Source organism: Magnolia sinica, chromosome 12 (genome assembly GCF_029962835.1).
Source record: "Magnolia sinica isolate HGM2019 chromosome 12, MsV1, whole genome shotgun sequence".
NCBI classification, from domain to species: Eukaryota; Viridiplantae; Streptophyta; class Magnoliopsida; order Magnoliales; family Magnoliaceae; genus Magnolia; species Magnolia sinica.
Window position 1 is genome coordinate 61006139 of NC_080584.1, and position 21369 is coordinate 61027507.

Genomic DNA, 21369 nt, shown 5'->3' on the forward strand with positions numbered 1-21369 from the left:
GGGGCCCATAGAGCACCGACCACCAGCCATCGGCAGGTGGCAGAGGAGTAGCCAATCCGTTTCCCCATGATATATGTGTTATATTCATGATGCGCATCCATTTTTTTCAGATCATTTTAACACCATCCAAAGTAAGAACACCATGCATTGATGGGTGGTGAGGAGACCCATATTGATTAACAGGAAGTCTTTTTTTATATCCGGTACAATCATGTGTTTTCGTCCCGGCCCCGATTCATTATTCCACGAATTGCTGAAAAGAAAACGGGTTTATCAAAGTTCATGATCTAATAAGCAAATAACTCAAGTGAATTTTCAAATTATCGAGTTTTTGGTTCTCAAATATACAATTGAACAATTAATTCTTTATAATGTACTTTTTTTTCTTTGACAAATAAATCAGTAAACGAGCCCAAAATTGAGAAAAATTCATCAAAACTCAAGTAGACCACGCTACAAGAAAAGTAGGAAGTTTTGGATGAAGTTGATATTTTATATTTTCCATCATCTTTGTCTGTGTGAGGTTGGATGGTAAATAAACATCATTGTGGGACCTAGGAATCCTTGTTCCCACTGCTTTCTATGATATAGTCCACTTGAAATTTGAACTACCTCATTTTTGGGCATATGCCCTACATTGATCTGAAAAAAAGAAAAAAATGAATGGTGTGGACATAACACATACATCATAGTGGGTCCCATAAAACTTAGCCACGTCAACCTAGTACCGGCACTGTGTTCAACACTACACAATCATAGTCCGCCTGGTGAGGGGAGGGTGGCTGGACCCAATGGCCCATCCGTATCGATTAACCACATATCCGATTTGAAGTCCCTATCAGATTAAAAGAAAAATATGCAACAGATGCCTAAGACAGGAACCCAAAGCAAACTACCTATTGGGACTTGGACCCCCGTTCATACCCAACACATTAATGTTTTGGATATGGTCCGCGCACGGCTCCTCTTGTTGAGATTGACCCGTTTAACCCTTGTCTGCAATGTGCGGTTGCACTGATGCTTGCTAGTGTGAGATCAGAACCGTTCATCAAATTACCCAGTCACACATGCCATGTGTGATCCGAATAATTCTTAAGATTGTCCACTGCATGTGAAATCAGTCAGTCATCAAGTAGTCCTCACCGCATTTGCAGCTGACCAAAAGTAAAACTAATATTTTCTTCATGTTTGGCTATTGCATATACACAATGAGGCTGTAAGATGGAGTTTTGCTAACGTTACGTGGAAAATAGTTTGAACACTCCCCGTTTAACAATTTCAATACACGTTCGATGCCCCCGATGTTTGTTTTTCTGTGGTCTTTCTTGCTTCTGTTTGTCCTTGTTGCTGTAGTTTTCCTTATGTGGTTCGCTACGATAGGCATCGCCAGCAAGCCCAAATGCCCTCTGAGATGTAAATTCTGTCTATTTAAATGAGAAAGCTGATGCTAAACAAAAAGAAAAAAAAAAAAGAAGGTGATTACGACTGTTGATTTGATAGGCCACAGCCTAGATGGCAGACACCACAAAATCTTCAAGATTAGAAGATCCTGACCGTTAACAACTCTTTGGCCTTTATCTCTCTGAAATTCCATTAGGGCGTATTTAAATTTTCTTATCAACTGTTTATTACAGGCCCCCGTGGAAAGAGCTAGAACTGTTTCACCATTAGTATTTAAAAATAAATAAATAAATAAATTTCTCAATCCATGAAATTGTTGGGGGCATTGCACAAAACCTTAGGATCTAGCCTTCCAAAACAAGTCAAAATTATGGAATAATAATGCAATGAAATAAATCAAAGCATCAACCACACAACACAAGAGATTTTTACGTGAAAAACCCTCAAAGAGGTAAAAACCACGGGACCTCATCCAGATCAACAATCTACTATGAAGTAGAACGTTACAACCTTCTTCACTCACGCAGGAGTGGATAAATAATAAGAGAAACAAAGAAAACGGAGCGATCTCACCGATTACGAGGACGTGGAAGCGCTGAGATATGGTAGATCACCTATACGAGCATATCCTCCCTTCCACAAGCTTCCTCTCTCTCTCTCTCTCTTTTTTTCTCTCTCTCACACCTTTGATAGCCCTAAGCTCTCCTAGAAAACCTTTAGAAAACCTTAGAATACCCTAAAATACACCCCAATCTCCCATATACCCCTTTATATAAGAATAGAAAGAGGTAGAACTAAAATAGAAAACAAATTCTACAAAATCTGCGTTTCCGCAATCGTATCTACGTAACTCTTTGATGATATCGAAGGTCTCTCGATGACAGCCTTCGATGTCATCTAAGGTCCTTTGATGATATCGAAACAGGACCAAAACTGTCCAGCAACCAGGGGTGAAAAATTTCGATAATTATCGATGTCATCGAAGGTCTCTCGATGACATCTTTTGATATCATCTAAAGTCCTTCGATGATATTGAAACAGGACCAAACTGTCCAGCGACCAGCGGTGAAAAATCCTGACAATTATCGATGATATCGAAACTGGTTCAATTTCATCGAACCAAGCAATGAGGGGAAAAATCTCCATCAAATCTCTCCCTTTTCGACTCAAGAGGAATTCACCTTCTTCAACCCAGCCTGGTTTCTACAAACCTCAAACTTGCCCTTGAGAAAAACTTTAGTCATCATGTCTGACCCATTATCCTTCGTGTAGACCTTCTCAAGCTGTAACACCTTCTGTTCCAAAGTATTCCTGATCCAATGATATCGAATCTCTATATGCTTCGACTTGGAGTGCTGACTTGGATTCTTGCTCAAGTTTATAATACTTTGGCTATCACAATAGACCACGTGCTGATCCTACTTCAGGCTAAGTTCCTGAAGGAATCTCTTCATATAAAGCATCTCTTTACATGCCTCTGTGACCGCAATGTACTCAGTCTCTGTCGTCAACAATGCTACGACCTTCTGTAGCTTGCTCTGCCAAGAGACCGCTCCCCCTGCAAACGTGAACATGAACCCCAATGTAAACTTCTTGGAATCTATGTTGCCTGCCATATTTGCATGTGTAGCCCTCTAACACAGGTTTTCCATCACCATAGCATAGGCTCAACCTGGATGAACTTCTTAGATATCGTAGTATCCACTTCACCGCTACCCAATGTTCTTTGCCAGGATTGGCAAAATACCGGCTGACAACACCAACCGCATATGCTATGTCCAGGCGTGTACACACCATAACATATATTAAACTTCCTACAGCTGACGTGTAGGGTATCTTCTGCATCTCATCCACCTCTGCCTTCGTCTTAAGACACTGCTTGTCGCTCAATCTGAAGTGACCATCTAGTGGAGTACTGACCAGTTTCACTGCATTCATATTAAACCACTCTAGGACTTTCTCAATATACCGCTCTTATGACAGCTAAAGCTTCTTGCTGCTTCTATCATGGATTATCTCCATTCCTAGGATCTGTTTAACAGATCTCAAGTCTTTCATCGCAAACGACTTGTCCAACTCCTGTTTTAGCCTGTCGATCTTTTTGATGTCTTTTTTCATGATGAGCATGTGATCAACGTATAACAACAGACCTAAGAAATCACCATCTGAGAACTTGCGCGTGAACACACAGTGGTCCGACTTCGTTCTGTCATACCCATGTTGTAACATGAACGAGTCAAACTTCTTGTACCATTGCCGTGGAGCTTGTTTCAACCCATACAAGATCTTCTTCAGCCTACACACCATATGCTCCTTGCCCTTAACTTCGAACCCCTCTGGTTGGTGCATATAGATCTCTTCTTCCAGGTCACTATGGATAAAGGCAGTTTTAACATCTAACTGCTCTATCTCCAGATCCATGCTAGCCATGATTGTTATCTTCACCATTGGTGAGAATATTTTCTCGAAGTCTATACCTTTCCTCAGACCAAAACCTTTCACCACAAGTCTGGCCTTGAACCTCGTCTGTGAATTCTTCTTCTCAACTTTCTTTCTGAACACCCACTTGTTGCTCAAAGCTTTCACTACCAAAAAAAGGGGCAAAAGCTACAAACTACGTCAGTTTTTTGCTACGGATATAAACCGTAGCTAAAGTTGCTACGGTTTTAATCCGTAGCTAAAATGTTGCTTCACCATTCCTAATTAACGGTGGTGTAAGGGGCCCTATAGGGCTTAAAAATATATATATGTTATATCTAAGCAGTCCATCTGTTTTGAAATATTATTTTAGGATAGGAAATAAAAACTCAGCTAGATCGAAGGCTCAAGTGGACCACACGGTAGGAAACATAGAGATTAAATCACATTTGCTTCTTATGGTGTGGTCTACTTGGGTGTTAAATCTACTTTAATTTTGGGATCATCATATAACATAATTTATTAAAATTAATGATCGGAATGGATGACCCAAATACATCATGGTGGACCCCACAGAGCTCTTGATAGGACCGTCCAGGTCCGTCTCACGAAAGGACGCCCAAAATTGGGCGCGTGCTAAAAATTGGAGCCGCGCCCAATACTCTTCTCTCTCTCTCTCTCTCTCTCTCTCTCTCTCTCTCCGTTCCCTCATCCTCTGTTCCTCCATTCCCCGATCTTCTCTCTCCCTCCCGGTCTCTCCTCCATCTTCTCATTCTCCTCGCTCTCTCTCCAACGCATCTCCGCCCTCTCTATCTCTCTCTCCCACTCTCCTTCTCAACCCATACCCAAACCCTCCTCTCCCAACATCCATGTCCTGGGATGGCGCTCTCTCCTCTGTCCGATTGATAGTCCAAGGCAAAAATCATGTCCAGAGGTCGGGAAAGGCCCGAAGCTCCGCAGGTGCGAGGTGCGTGTAGTGGCATTTTCGTAGTTCTTATTCTGGGTGTGTCGTTTTCCGATGGAAATTAGGGTTTCGAGGGAGTGATCGGCGGTAAAAAATCAGGTATATTGTTCTTCCTTCATTTCCTTTCTTGTAATCTATGTTGAATTGAGATTTGATCGGAATTAGGTTTATCTTTGTTGAATTCCTTGTTCTGCTTTTTGAAATGTTGATTTATGGTTTTAGTGGAGAGATCATTGATTGTAGAAATGAGTCCTTTTTCGTTATGAGATCATTAAGGATAGAAGCTTCTTCAATGATCTGATTTGCATGATTTTTGGTACTCCTAGTTTTACAATAATGATGCCAACTGTGGTAGCATTGATGATGCCTTGAGGCTGTTTGGTAAAATGCCTGAGAGAAGGTATTTATATCTTTTTCACAGCTTCTGAAGTACGGAAGCTCACGGGCTAATGCATAACTACGCATATTCTCTGAGAAATTTGTTTCTCTTTTCTTTGTTTTTTTAATCAATTCTCTGAGAAATTCTACTTCATGTTTCTCTGATGGATTTTGCAGGATTTCAGTTGTTTTGTGTTCTTCATTGTCCTATGATAGACTAACCATTTGTTCTCGTCAGTTGTTACTTTATCATATAGCCCTTGGATGTTATACTATCACAAGGTCATAACCTTGATTTTCTACCTCTAAGGTACCTTGAACTACCTCTGTTTGGACATTTATCATAGAAGTAGCTCATGATCTCAACTTACCTAATGTCTATTTGAGCATTTGTCTAAGGATGGCAAGCACTAAAGAACTTAAAAGCTTAGTTCCCATTTTGGCCCAAAGCCTATATTTTGAGAGTAGCTCGTGAACTTAAATGTATTGGTCAAATGGGGAGCTCTTACTTCTTGGAGAGAACACATGTATTAGTCAGGTCCTGGCCATGTTGGAAAACTGGCTGATTACAACGTACAGACACAACAACATTGCTCAGAGTTGTTGATTGCAACAGATATTCAACCATGGCCTTGTTTCATCTAGGAAAGGGGGTCTTTTAGAGGTTACATCTGGATTTTTCTTTTCGTAGCTCAGTTTTTTGGTGAATCTATGTTGATTGCCTCTATTGGTTTCTTTATTCCTCAGGGAAAGCAAGATTCATGGAGCCCATAAGGACAAGGGCTGAAAGACATGAATTCAAACCTGGATTTGATCTCAGAGTGTTTGTTCTCAATGATTGGTTTTTGTAATAGGTGTGGATTTTATGTCAATTTTATTCAATATTCTCATGAGAAGCATTTTGTTTCTACAGATTTCTCGATTGTTTCTACAAACACTCTTCAACTTTCACAACCAAGGAGGTGATTCACATTATTCATTATTAGTGTAAGTTATTTGTTATGAATGGCTTTACTACTTTGGATGTGGCATGGGCTAGAGATTGTCTATTTATCCATTTTGTTAGCAATCCTTTTTTGTTGGGAATTAGTTTGGACAGAGTTACAATGGATTGGCCATTGAAAGTTTTAGTTGTGCATGGCACTTTAATAGTTCCAGTCCCTGCTTGCTGGAAGTAGATCAGGCCATCAACTCAAGTGGTTCTATGAGGTTCGTCTTTCTCCCAAACATGATACATGTTGTAGGGAACTGAACCAATGCACAAGGTGGGCTTCACCATGACGATCACCTGGAAATAAAATCAAGCCAGTCCGCTCTTTGAGTAGGCCCCACAACCAAAATCAACGGACGACACTACAACAAAAGGTAGCATTGCCAATGCATTTTTGTCGGTGGCCAACATTTACCACTGACGCTATAAGAATCGGGTTTTGAGCAAGGAACTTCTTTTTACCTTTATGGTAAAATGAGTTTCTTTTGTATCTTTATTAGTGTTTTTATTAGTAAGGTTTTATTTTATTTTATTAATTTTTTGGTTGATTTAGGTAAAGGCTTGGATTACCAAAGCTTCAAAGAGTATATCATCATTTTGGAAGGTCCGTGAAAAGAACTTAGGTGAGCCCTTTTACCTTTTGGCATTGTTTTAACAACGGTTTGTTTCTGGACTCAAATCATTGTTTTTGGTTAGGTTACAATGCAGGTGATTCTGATTCGGATGAGTCAAAAAGCGATTTGAAATAAAGATCAATAAGATATGTTTTATTTAAACGGAAGAGTGTAGGTGAGTTAAATTTCTTTCGGATCTATCATGGTGTTGAAATTGCTTGACAAATCATGATTACAAATTTTCAAATTTTATATGTTTTAGTTTATGCAAACTCATGGTACAAGGAAGCCATCCCTCGAGTTCTTTGTTCCATCATTTTAATGCAATAATGTCATTTCTTGAGATCTTTGTTCATTTCATTATTTTAGAAGAAAAAGAAGGAATGAGGAGAGGAGTTATGTAATATACTCCTCTCAAATCCTTTATTTCTAATGATAATCAGTTATAATAGAAATTGTATTCAATGCTTGTTACAAGAAATAGTACAGTGCATTTGAGCTAATAACATGACACTCCTTGTGGATGGGCCCCATGGGGTCCATAAAATGTTTTAAGTCATGTAAATGGATCCAAGCTAGTAAGAGGGTCATTAGATTTTTTTTTTTTTAGATGTATGGATACAAAACTTTAAAAGCATCACTTTTTTTTTTTTCCATTTCTTCATTAAAACTAATATTCTCAACATTCTTCACTTTTATGTAAGAGATTTGGTCATCATCACCAAAATACAAGTTTCATGACATGGATGCCTCACACCTGAAAAATCTTCCATTAACAAAAAAAAAATCAGTTTGTTTGACTATTAGGTAGGCCACGTGTACAAAAAATAATAATAACCTAAACCAATAATAATAATTTTTTCATTATAGTGCATTCACAATAGTTATTATTGTGGTTATAGTTATTCATTATGTGACAGGTTTTTAGGTGAGATGAACGAGTTTCAAAACAAAACAGTCTGCGGTTTTGAGAAGCGATCGATTCCCAGGATGTATGTGTCTTTCAGGGGTCATCTGCACCTTGGAAGCATACAATGGAAGGTAAGGAAAACCCTTGAGTTCTCTTTTTTGAATCATGATTGGAGTGGCCTGGCCATTTGGACAGGCCGTATTTATGAACCGCTGCTCGAAATTGATAGAGCAGACCTGAATGTGCGTCGGAGCTATCCGGAAGAGCGGGGGTCCCTAGAAGGTGGGAACCGCTGTTATGACCATGATGAAGCTGTCCATTTCCTATGGACAGCATTAGAGGGGCCTGGCCATTTGGATAGGACATGTTTATGTATTTGATCGAAATTAATGGAGTAGACCCGGATGTGCGTCGGAGCTATTCGGAAGAGCGGGGTTCCCTGGAAAGAGGGAACCGCTATTATGACCATGATGAAGCTGTCCATTTTTTATGGACAGTATTGGAAGGGCCTGGCATTTATGTCGGATGGCCGTATTTATATTTGTATTTGCTTTGCAGGGACCATACCCTTAACCTAAACCAAAACCTAAACTTGAACCTACACCTAATCCTAATCTTAACTCCTTAACCTAAACCTATACCTAAACTTGAAAACCCAAACATAAACCCCATCCCGAACCCAGACCCGATATCATAAACCTAAACCTTAACCTATTCTCAATTCCCTAAACCTATGTCTTATAACCTAAACCTAAACCTAAACCTAAACCGAAACCTTAACTTATACCTATAACCTATAACCTAAACCAAAACCCATGACCTAAAACCTTAACCTATAACCTAAACCTCAACCTTAACTTAAACCTATAACCTAAACCTGAACATATAACCTTAACCTAAAACCTAGAACCTAAACCTAAACCTATAACCTAAATGTATTCTCAATTCCCTAAACTTAAACCTACACCTAATCCTAATCTTAACTCCCAAACCTAAACCTATACCTAAACTTGAAAACCCAAACATAAACCCCATCCCGAACCCAAACCCGATTTCCTAAACCTAAACCTTAACCTATTCTCAATTCCCTAAACCTATGTCTTATAACCTAAACCTAAACCTAAACCTAAACCTTAACTTATACCTATAACCTATAACCTAAACCAAAACCCATGACCTAAAACCTTAACCAATAACCCAAAACCTCAACCATGAGTTAAACCTATAACCTAAACCTATAGCCTAAACTCAATACCCTAAACCTCAACCTAGACCTAAACCTAAACCTATAGCCTAAACTCAAATCCCTAAACCTTAACCTATAACCTAACCTAAACTTATACTTAAAACCTAAAACTATTCCCAAATCCCAAACCCTATAACCTAAACCAAAACCTAAACCTAAACCTATAACCTAAACTCAATTCCCTAAACCTCAACCTAGACCTAAACCTAAACCTATAACCTCAACTCAAATCCCTAAACCTTAACCTAGACCTAGACCTAAACCTAAACCTATAGCCTAAACTCAAATCCCTAAACCTTAACCTATAACCTAACCTAAACTTATACTTAAAACCTAAAACTATTCCCAAATCCCAAAACCTATAACCTAAACCAAAACCAAAACCTATAACCTAAACCCGAACCCATTCTCAAATCTCAAAACCCAAACCTCAACCTAAACCTAAACCTAAATTCAATTCCCTAAACCTCAACCTAGACATAATCCTAAACCTATAACCTAAACTCAAATCCTAAAACCTTAACCTATAACCTAACCTAAACCTATACTTATAACCTAAAACTATTCCCAAATTCCAAGACCTATAACCTAAACTAAAACCAAAACCTATAACCTAAACCCGAACCCATTCTTAAATCCCCAAAACCCAAACCGACACCTAAACCTAAACATAAAGCTAAACCTAAACCTATAACCTAACCTCAACCTAGACCTAAACCTAAACCTATAGCCTAAACTCAAATCCCTAAACCTTAACCTAGACCTAGACCTAAGCCTAAACCTATAGCCTAAACTCAAATCCCTGAACCTTAACCTATAACCTAACCTAAACTTATACTTAAAACCTAAAACTATTCCCAAATCCGAAAACCTATAACCTAAACCAAAACCAAAACCTATAACCTAAACCCGAACCCATTCTCAAATCCCAAAACCCAAACCTCAATCTAAACCTAAACCTAAACTTATAACCTAAACTCAATTCCCTAAACCTCAACCTAGACCTAATCCTAAACCTATAACCTAAACTCAAATCCCAAAACCTTAACCTATAACCTAACCTAAACCTATACTTATAACCTAAAACTATTCCCAAATCCCAAAACCTATTACCTAAACCTAAACCTAAACCTAAACCTATAACCTAAACTCAATTCATTAAACCTCAACCTAAACCTAAACCTAAACCTATAACCTAAACTCAATTCCCTAAACCTCAACCTAGACCTAAACCTAAACCTATAGCCTAAACTCAAATCTCAAAACCTTAACCTATAACCTAACCTAAACCTATACTTATAACCTAAAACTATTCCCAAATCCCAAAACCTATTACCTAAACCTATACCTAAACCTAAACCTATAACCTAAACTCAATTCCCTAAACCTCAACCTAAACCTAAACCTAAACCTATACCCTAAACTCAATTCCTTAAACCTCAACCTAGACCTAATCCTAAACCTATAGCCTAAACTCAAATCCTTAAACCTTAACCTATAACCTAACCTAAACCTATACTTATAACCTAAAACTATTCCCAAATCCCAAAACCTACAACCTAACCTAAAACCAAAACCTATAACCTAAACCCGAACCCATTCTCAAATCCCCAAAACCCAAACCGACACCTAAACCTAAACCTAAACCTATAACCTAACCTCAACCTAGACCTAAACCTAAACCTATAGCCTAAACTCAAATCCCTAAACCTTAACCTAGACCTAGACCTAAGCCTAAACCTATAGCCTAAACTCAAATCCCTGAACCTTAACCTATAACCTAACCTAAACTTATACTTAAAACCTAAAACTATTCCCAAATCCCAAAACCTATAACCTAAACCAAAACCAAAACCTATAACCTAAACCCGACCCCAATTCTCAAATCCCAAAACCCAAACCTCAACCTAAACCTAAACCTAAACCTATAACCTAAACTCAATTCCCTAAACCTCAACCTAGACCTAATCCTAAACCTATAACCTAAACTCAAATCCCAAAACCTTAACCTATAACCTAACCTAAACCTATACTTATAACCTAAAACTATTCCCAAATCTCAAAACCTATTACCTAAACCTAAACCTAAACCTAAACCTATAACCTAAACTCAATTCATTAAACCTCAACCTAAACCTAAACCTAAACCTATAACCTAAACTCAATTCTCTAAACCTCAACCTAGACCTAAACCTAAACCAATAGCCTAAACTCAAATCCCAAAACCTTAACCTATGACCTAACCTAACCCTATACTTATAACCTAAAACTATTCCCAAATCACAAAACCTATTACCTAAACCTATACCTAAACCTAAACCTATAACCTAAACTCAATTCCCTAAACCTCAACCTAAACCTATACCTAAACCTATACCATAAACTCAATTCCTTAAACCTCAACCTAGACCTAATCCTAAACCTATAGCCTAAACTCAAATCCCTAAACCTTAACTTATCACCTAACCTAAACCTATACTTATAACCTAAAACTATTCTCAAATCCCAAAACCTATTACCTAAACCTATACCTAAACCTAAACCTATAACCTAAACTCAATTCCCTAAACCTCAACCTAAACCTAAACCTAAACCTATACCCTAAACTCAATTCCTTAAACCTCAACCTAGACCTAATCCTAAACCTATAGCCTAAACTCAAATCCCTAAACCTTAACCTATAACCTAACCTAAACCTATACTTATAACCTAAAACTATTCCCAAATCCCAAAACCTATTACCTAAACCTATACCTAAACCTAAACCTATAACCTAAACTCAATTCCCTAAACCTCAACCTAAACCTAAACCTAAACCTAAACCTATAACCTAAACTCAATTCCTTAAACCTCAACCTAAACCTAATCATAAACCTATAGCCTAAACTCAAATCCCTAAACCTTAACCTATAACCTAACCTAAACCTATACTTATAACCTAAAACTATTCCCAAATCCCAAAACCTATTACCTAAACCTATACCTAAACCTAAACCTATAACCTAAACTCAATTCCCTAAACCTCAACCTAAACCTAAACCTAAACCTAAACCTATAACCTAAACTCAATTCCTTAAACCTCAACCTAGACCTAAACCTAAACCTATAGCCTAAACTCAAATCCCTAAACCTTAACCTAGACCTAGACCTAAACCTAAACCTAAATGTATAGCCTAAACTCAAATCCCTAAACATTAACCTATAACCTAACCTAAACTTATACTTAAAACCTAAAACTATTCCCAAATCCCAAAACCTATAACCTAAACCAAAACCAAAACCTATAACCTAAACCCGAACCCATTCTCAAATCCCAAAACCCAAACCTCAACCTAAACCTAAACCTAAACCTATAACCTAAACTCAATTCCCTAAACCTCAACCTAGACCTAATCCTAAACCTATACCCTAAACTCAAATCCCAAAACCTTAACCTATAACCTAACCTAAACCTATACTTATAACATAAAACTATTCCCAAATCCCAAGACCTATAACCTAAACTAAAACTAAAACCTATAACCTAAACCCGAACCCATTCTCAAATCCCCAAAATCCAAACCGACACCTAAACCTAAACATAAACCTAAACCTATAACCTAACCTCAACCTAGACCTAAACCTAAACCTATAGCCTAAACTCAAATCCCTAAACCTTAACCTATACCTAGACCTAAACCTAAACCTATAGCCTAAACTCAAATCCCTAAACCTTAACCTATAACCTAACCTAAACTTATACTTAAAACCTAAAACTATTCCCAAATCCCAAAACCTATAACCTAAACCAAAACCAAAACCTATAACCTAAACCCGAACCCATTCTCAAATCCCAAAACCCAAACCTCAACCTAAACCTAAACCTAAACCTATAACCTAAACTCAATTCCCTAAACCTCAACCTAGACCTAATCCTAAACCTATAACCTAAACTCAAATCCCAAAACCTTAACCTATAACCTAACCTAAACCTATACTTACAACCTAAAACTATTCCCAAATCCCAAGACCTATAACCTAAACTAAAACCAAAACCTATAACCTAAACCCGAACCCATTCTCAAATCCCCAAAACCCAAACCGACACCTAAACCTAAACCTAAACCTAAACCTATAACCTAACCTCAACCTAAACCTAAACCTAAACCTATAACCTAAACTCAAATCCCAAAACCTTAACCTATAACCTAACCTAAACCTATACTTATAACCTAAAACTATTCCCAAATCTCAAAACATATTACCTAAACCTTAACCTAAACCTAAACCTATAACCTAAACTCAATTCCCTAAACCTCAACCTAAACCTAAACCTAAACCTATAACCTAAACTCAATTCCCTAAACCTCAACCTAGACCTAAACCTAAACCTATAGCCTAAACTCAAATCCCTAAACCTTAACCTATAACCTAACCTAAACCTATACTTATAACCTAAAACTATTCCCAAATCCCAAAACCTATTACCTAAACCTAACCTCTCCCTAAACATATAACCTAAACTCAATTCCCTAAACCTAAACCTACACCCAATCCTAATCTCAACTCCCTAACCTAAACCTAAACCTAAACTTGAAAACCCAAACTTAAACCCAATCCCGAACCTGAACCCGATTTCCTAAACCTAAACCATAATCCATTCTCAAATCCAAAAACCTATAACCTAAACCTAAACCAAAACCAAAACTTATAACCTAAACCCGAACCCATTCTTAAATTCCAAAACCTATAACCTAAACCCGAACTCATTCTCAAATCCCAAAACCCAAACATAAACCTAAACCTAAATATAAAACCTAAACCTAAACCTATAACATAAACTCAAATCCCTAAACCTAAACCTAAACCTAATCCTATAACCTAAACTGAAATCCCTAAACCTTAACCTATGACCTAACATAAACCTATACTTATAACCTAAAACTATTCCCAAATCCCAAAACCTATTACCTAAACCTATAACCTAAACTCAATTCCGTAAACCTCAACCTAAACCTAAACCTAAACCTAAACCTATAGCCTAAACTCAAATCCCTAAACCTTAACCTATAACCTAACCTAAACCTATACTTATAACCTAAAACTATTCCCAAATCCCAAAACCTATTACCTAAACCTAACATTTTCCTAAACCATAACCCATTCTCAATTCCCTAAAGCTATAACCTATAACCTAAACCTAAACCTAAACATAAACTTAACCTAAACTTATAACCTTTCCTAAAACCTTTAACTTAAACCTAAACTTAAAACCTAAATGTATTCTCAAATTCTTAAACCCAAACCTACACCTAATCCTAATCTCAACTCCCTAACCTAAACCTAAACTTGAAAGCCCAAACCTAAACCCGATCCCGAACCCGAACCGGATTTCCTAAACCTAAACCTTAACCTGTAATCAAGTTCCCAAAAGCTATAACCTATAACCTAAACCTTAACCTAAACCTTAACCTATAACCTAAACTTATTTATAACCTATAGCCTAACCTTAACCTAAACCTATAACGTAAACCTAAACCAAACCTAAACCTATAATCATATGGTGAGACAATTTCTTTTGTGTCAATTTCATTCCTCTTTGAGTTTTTTTTAAAATTCATTAAGAGAAAAAAAGTGGTTATACGTGATGCACTTCTTTCACTGTCTTTCTTTTCTCTAATGGGCATTCTAATTTATGAATGACATGACTGTTTGTAGGATGATGGAATATACGAAGCTGCTGAAATTCGGTGAAGTCGAGCACATTTCTCTAATGAAGCCAAAGATTTGTATTTTCAGCATTATTGTATTTGTAACTGTAATTGATTGTAATTGTAATTGAATGAATGAAGGATTGTAATTGTAATTGAATGAATAAATGATTGTAATTGAATGAATGAATGATTGTACATGTGGTATTTGAATGAACAGGTGGTATTTGAATGAACATGTGATTTAATTTTTCAATGTACAAAATAGCTACGGATACTGACCGTAGCCACTAGTCAGACAGGTGTAGCCTTTTTAATTTTGAAATATTGCTACGGACTTTCAGCTACAAATAATATCCGTAGCTGTTTGAAGTTTTTGCTACAGATATAATTGCTATGGCATATAGCTACGGATTTAATCCGTAGCCAATAATCAGATAGGTGTAGCTTTTTAAATTTTGGCCTATTGCTACGGACTTTCAGCTACAAATAATATCTATAGCTGTTTAATTTTTTTGCTACAAGGGAAAAGGCTACGGATTTAATCCGTAGCCATAGAGCTATAGCTACGGATTTAATCCGTAGCCATAGGTTCCAGACCTATCGTTATGGCACCTACGACGACGGTCGTGTTACGGACTAGCTACGGACTTAATCCGTAGCCTTAGGTCTAAGGCTACGGATTTAATCCGTAGCCTTTGCCCGTTTTTTTGGTAGTGTTTCTTACCCTTAGGTAGTTTCACCATATCATAGGTATGGTTCTTATGCAAGGATTCCATCTCCTCTTGCATAGCTTTCAACCACTCCCCCTTATGCTCGTCGGCCAGGGCCTCATAATAGTCTTCTGGCTCTCCCCCATCAGTGAGCATATGTACTCATGAGGTAAGTACCTCTTGGACGGCTGTCTGTCCCTAGATGACCTCCTCACCTGTGGCTCAACAGGTGGATCAAGTGGGGGCTGCTCCCCTGGTCCATCTTCTGAAAGAACTCCCTCATCCTCTACACTTTACTGTACTCTCCCATCATCAAGCACCATGGGAGGAATAATCGGATTCATGTCCTCTAGCTCACCTGAACCAGGTTAGTTCTTCTCTGGCTTACTAATGTCTTTTATACATTGATTTTCAAAGAAAACTACATCTCTACTCCTGACGAGCTTCTTCTCAGTCGGATCCCACAATCTGTAACCGAACTTTTCATCACTGTACCTCAAGAACATACATTACCTGATCTTCATATCAAGCTTGGACCTCTCGTCCTTTAGTATGTAAACGGATGCCCTGCATCCAAACACCCTAAGATGACTGTACGATGGATCATGTCCAATCCACACCTTCTCAGGCACTTCTCCATTCAATGGGTTTAATGGAGACCTGTTTATCAGATACACTGCCGTGTGCATTGCTTCTCCCTAAAATATCTTGGGCAACTTCGCATGGGATAACATGCATCTGATTCTCTCTACAATTGTGCAATTCATTCGCTCAGCTACACTGTTATGCTGGGGGGTCTTGGGAACCATCGATCGGTTCATGCCGTATACCCAGGGACTTACAATACTTATGAAAGTCGCCAATGTATTCACCACCATTGTCAGTGAGGATGCACTTTAATGATCTACCTATCTCTCTCTCGACCATAGCATGAAACAATTTAAACACACAAAATACCTCGTCCTTGGATTTCAAAGCATAAACCCAAACCCTCCTGGATGCATCATTTATAAAAGTGACAAAATATAATGCCCCACCCAAGATTTTTATCCTCATAGGACTATAAACATTAGAATAAACCAAATCTAATGCATACACTTTATTAACATGAGAAACAGTTTTAACAAATGAAACTCTATGCTGTTTCCCTAATAAGCAATGAAGACAGGTTTTGAAAGGAGTACCTGTCATGTTTAGAAGGAGCCACTTCCTCACCAGTAGCTGAAGCCTTTCTTCACTCATGAGGCCTAGACGCCTGTGCCACATGTCAATAGCTGAATCTTCAGTTGCGTTCAACCCACCCTTCCACACACTGACACTTGCCTTGTAAAGGGTGCAACACTTCTTTCCTCTAGCCACGATCAATGAACCCTTGATGAGCTTCCAACGCCCACCAACAAATTGGCTTTCATAACCATCATCATCCAACCTTCCCGTCGACATCAAGTTTAGGTGAAGGTTTGAGATATGCCTCACATCCCTGAGAACCAATGTGCAGCCCACATTAGTTTTCACACAAATATCATCGACCCCTATGATCTTCAATACGCAAGAATTTTCCATCTTCACGATCCCATAGTCACCTGACTTGTGGCTTGTGAAGAAGTCCCTGTGTGTAGTTGCGTGAAAAGAAGCTCCTGAGTCAATCACCCAGTCGGTGTCCTGACTCGTAGCCGTGAGACATACATCATGATCTGCAGAAAGAATAACTACAACGTCGCCATTTGAAGCGGTTGCAGTGGAATCTGATTCATATACCTTCTCCTTTCTCTTTCCTTTCTTTTCGTTCTTCTTACTACGACATTCATGCTTGTAGTGACCCTTCTTGCCACAATTCCAGCAATCAACATCTTTTCTGGTGCTCGACTTGCCTCTTGATTTATCTCGGACCTTCCCGCCCTTCTCTCCCCCATTCTTGTATCATAAGGGCCTCTTGCTGCGTAGACCCCTGAGACTTCCTCCTTGTCTCCTCATTGAAGAGACAACTGGTTACCTGTTCCATGGATACCTTTCTATTTGGCGCGGAGTTACTTAGCGACACCACCAATGTCTCCCAACTATCAGGCAATGAACTAAGTAATAGCAAAGCCTACAACTCATCATCCAGGACCATCTTCATAGTAGAGAGTTGGTTCATTATATTGCTGACCTCATTCATGTGCTCGGCCACAGAATCACCATCTTTGAACTTGAGATTCACAAGTCGCCTTATCAGAAAAATTTTATTACCGGCTGTTTTCCTCTCATACAGCCCTTCCAATTTCAGCCATAGGCTAGCGGCTGATGTCTCCGTAGACACATGGTGAAATACGGAATCGTCCAACCATTATCTAATAAACCCCATCGCCTTCCGGTCCATCTTCTTCCAATTATCATCAGATATATCTTTGGATTTTGCTGATATGCCTACAATTGGAGAATATAGGTCATTGCAATAAAGCAAGTCCTCCATCTTAGCCCTTCATATGTTCCAGTTAGAACTATTGAGATTGATCATCCTTGATGAGCCGCTCTCCATAATTCAAAATCGATCTTACTCGTTCAATGAACTTGGCTTTGATACCGCTTTGTTGGGGGCCTTGCACAAAACCTTAGGATCTAGCCTCCCAAAACAAACCAGAATTATGGAATAATAATGCAATGAAATAAATCAAAGCATCAACCACATAACACAAAAGATTTTTACGTGGAAACCCTCAAAGAGGTAAAAACCACGGGACCTTTTCCAGATCAACAATCTACTATGAAGCAGAACGTTACAACCTTCTTCACTCATGTAGGAGTGGATAAACAATAAGAGAAACAAATAAAACGGAGAGATCTCACCGATTACGAGGAGGTGGAAATGCTGAGATATGATAGATCACCTCTACGAGCATAGCCTCCCTTCCACAAGTTTCTTCTCTCTCTCTCTCTCTCTCTCTCTCTCTTTTTTTTTCTCTCTCTGTCACCTTTGATAGCCCTAAGCTCTCCTAGAAAATCTTTAGGAAACGTTAGAATACCTTAGAATACACCCCAATCCCACATACACCCCTTTATATAAGAATAGAAAGAGGTAGAACTAAAATAGGAAACAAAGTCTATAGAATTTGCATTTCCGTAATCGCGTCTGTGCAAATCTTCGATGATATCGAAGGTCTCTCGATGACAGCCTTCGATATCATCTAAGGTCATTCGATGATATCGAAACAGGACCAAAACTGTCCAGCAACCAAGAATGAAAAATTCTGATAATTATCAATGTCATCGAAGGTTTCTCGATGACAGCCTTCGATATTATATAAAGTCCTTCGATGATTTCGAAATAGGACCAAACTGTCCAGCGACTAGCAGTGAAAAATCCCGACAATTATCAATGATATCAAAACTGGTTCGATTTTATTGAACCCAGCAATGAGGAGAAAAATCCTCACCAGAAATGGCCCATAAGTTCTGGAACAGTAGGAGATGGATGGGGTACACCTAAACAATCTCCCATATTGGAATACTTAAATCTAGATCACTCAGTGCGTGTGTGTGTGTGTGTGTTTCTTTTGAATGTTAAGCGCCTTTTCATCCTCATTTTGTGGGCCATTGATCAAAAGGCTTTTATCTAACAATAGTTGATCAAGAGGTTAGTATCTCACATCAAATCAACTGTTTGGATCCCAAAACCATGACGCCACAAGATCTTGTGCTAATGAGCAGACCCTTCCTGGTGAAAGAGACAGGGACCGGCCATGTTTGAAAATCTAGTGACGAAGCTATTATAATTCTTGGGGTAGACTCGAGAAACACGGAGGAACACCATAAGGTGTAGCCCTCCTTGCTACGTGGAGAAAAGTGAACCATCCAATCAATTGATCTGGTCCACCCATTAGGTTTACTTTCCATTTCGTCAACCACCATGCGAAATCCACAATAATCAGATGATCATATGCATCTCAAAGTTAGCCTTCTTATTTATAGTCATCTATTTTCTAAAGCTTCAGATGGAATGGTTGTGATCATGTAGTTGAAATGACTTTTTAGAAGCATAATCAGTCCGTCATAGACCCTACAAAATGGATGGCTCAAGTTTCATTGAACAGATCTATTTTATAAGAATAATACTGGATGTGCATTGTATAAGCAAATTTTCAGAGTAAACCAAGCAACTTATATGCCAAAGTACCTGCACAAGTTTTAGAATCTCATCTATGGATCCGACAAATGGAATTGTCCAAAAGATGGATCTTTTCAAGTGACGATGGTCCCCCGGAGAGGACTAGTTTAGGTCAATTTGGAAGTCGTTTACAATTTATAATAAATTTAAGAAAGTTTTATTATTTTGAGAAAGTTTCAAAATCAAAGTTTAGGGCTTATACAATCCATATGAAGGAGTTTTCAAAATAGGCTTTTCTACTAATATCATTTTTTTTTTTTTTCTCTCTTCTTGTGGATTTTTAGGCTATTTTTTGAAGTTGGTGATTTCTTCTCCTTATCTATGCACCCTTTATGTTAATTGAAGAAAAAAAAAAATCATTTCTTTTTATTTATTTTATGTTTCTCAAATAGAGAAATTGTTAAACAAACAAAATCTAATTGCTTTCTCTAGTTATCCTCGGTTCACCCCCATTCAACCACCACAAGAAAACTAATTGCTTTATGTGGATTCCTCATATTAAAATGGGTACTAGCATCTTCTAATAATGAAGATTTTATGAAGAAGTTTGGAACATGCACGTTGTGGCCTATCAAATCAACGGTTTGGATCATTAATCTGCAGCGTCACTTGTTCAAGCTTGGCCTCAATGATGATGTGCCTAGTTTCTGCTGAGGATGAAGCACGGAATGGGAAGAAAAATTCAAAGTTACTTAAAGAGTGTGATGATGGATACCTGTGGTGCATGCCATCATGACGGATGGGTGAGAGATCCGAACTCAGCGTCAGGTAGGGCCAACTAATGCAACAATCTTGTTGATCCACTAATCAGGATAGCACCACACGTGGAATGAATATGGACAGTCAGCCATTCTTCTTTTAAAACTGTAATGACCCTAAATTTTTATACCCTTAAAACAAAAATTAGTAGTTAAAAATTTACATTTTTATTTAAGAATAAAAACAAGTCAATAACTTAATTGGTAGAGACACTCTTGGTTGAGAAAGAGGTTGAGAGATTAATTCTCACCGTTAACAATAATTTTTTGCAAAATGAGAGGAAATGCAGGTTGATGGAATGCAACTCAAATAAGTGGACTGATCAATTTACTTGATGCATTCACGCATCTCATGACATTCATGTATTCTTGTTTTATAGAAGACGAGTTGAATGTGTTAAATCAATAGTATATTTAGTTGAATTATATTTCTAAGCTGATTTTAGTAGAATAGTTGAGAAATTTTGAATATTTTACAGTATTGTTAGTAAATGGTTTAATAAAGTCCCAAATGGGTGGACTTTGTTACAATGCTTAGCTTTTGTGAATGTTATAAATAAATCACTACAAGAAAAGCCACTTTTATCGAAGAAAATTTTCGTCGCTAAAAGCCCTTTTTTCATAGGTAAAAAGTTTTACAGACGAAAATTTTCATCGGTAAATTCGTTGTTAAAAGACCGAGGGGAAAAACTTTTACCAACGAAAAAAAATTTCATCGGCAAAGGTAAGACTTTTGACGACGAATTTTTTCGTCGGCAAAAACTTTTACCAATGGTTTTTATCTGTGGGACTTCAAAACACTTGTACCTACAAATATTTTCGTAGCTAAAGCATATTTACAAAACTCTTACCTATGAATTTTTTCGTAGGTAAAAATTTATACAAAACTTTTATTGTTTACCTACGAATATTTTCGTAGCTAAAAATATTTACAAAACTTATACCTACGAATATTTTCGTAGGTAAAAGTACCACAAAATTCATCTTATACACTTGTTACAATATATTTCATTATGATATACACCTATTATATTATATATTTCATCATATTCACATTCACATCCATCTAAACCCAAACTACATAAATCCATCCGAACATAAACTACATTCATCCAAACATAAACTACTACATCCATCTAAAC

At 37.8% G+C, this 21369-nt stretch overlaps 1 long non-coding RNA gene across 1 annotated transcript; it reads right to left on the reverse strand.

Moving 5' to 3' along the window:
• Positions 1 to 669: 669 nt before the first annotated feature.
• On the reverse strand, positions 670 to 20763 carry LOC131221476 (uncharacterized). Its single transcript, XR_009159302.1, has 2 exons — positions 20185 to 20763; positions 670 to 1420 (listed from the first exon to the last, which is right to left on the reverse strand). It is a non-coding gene; the product is annotated as an uncharacterized LOC131221476 (long non-coding RNA).
• Between the last annotated feature and the right edge of the window lie 606 nt (positions 20764 to 21369).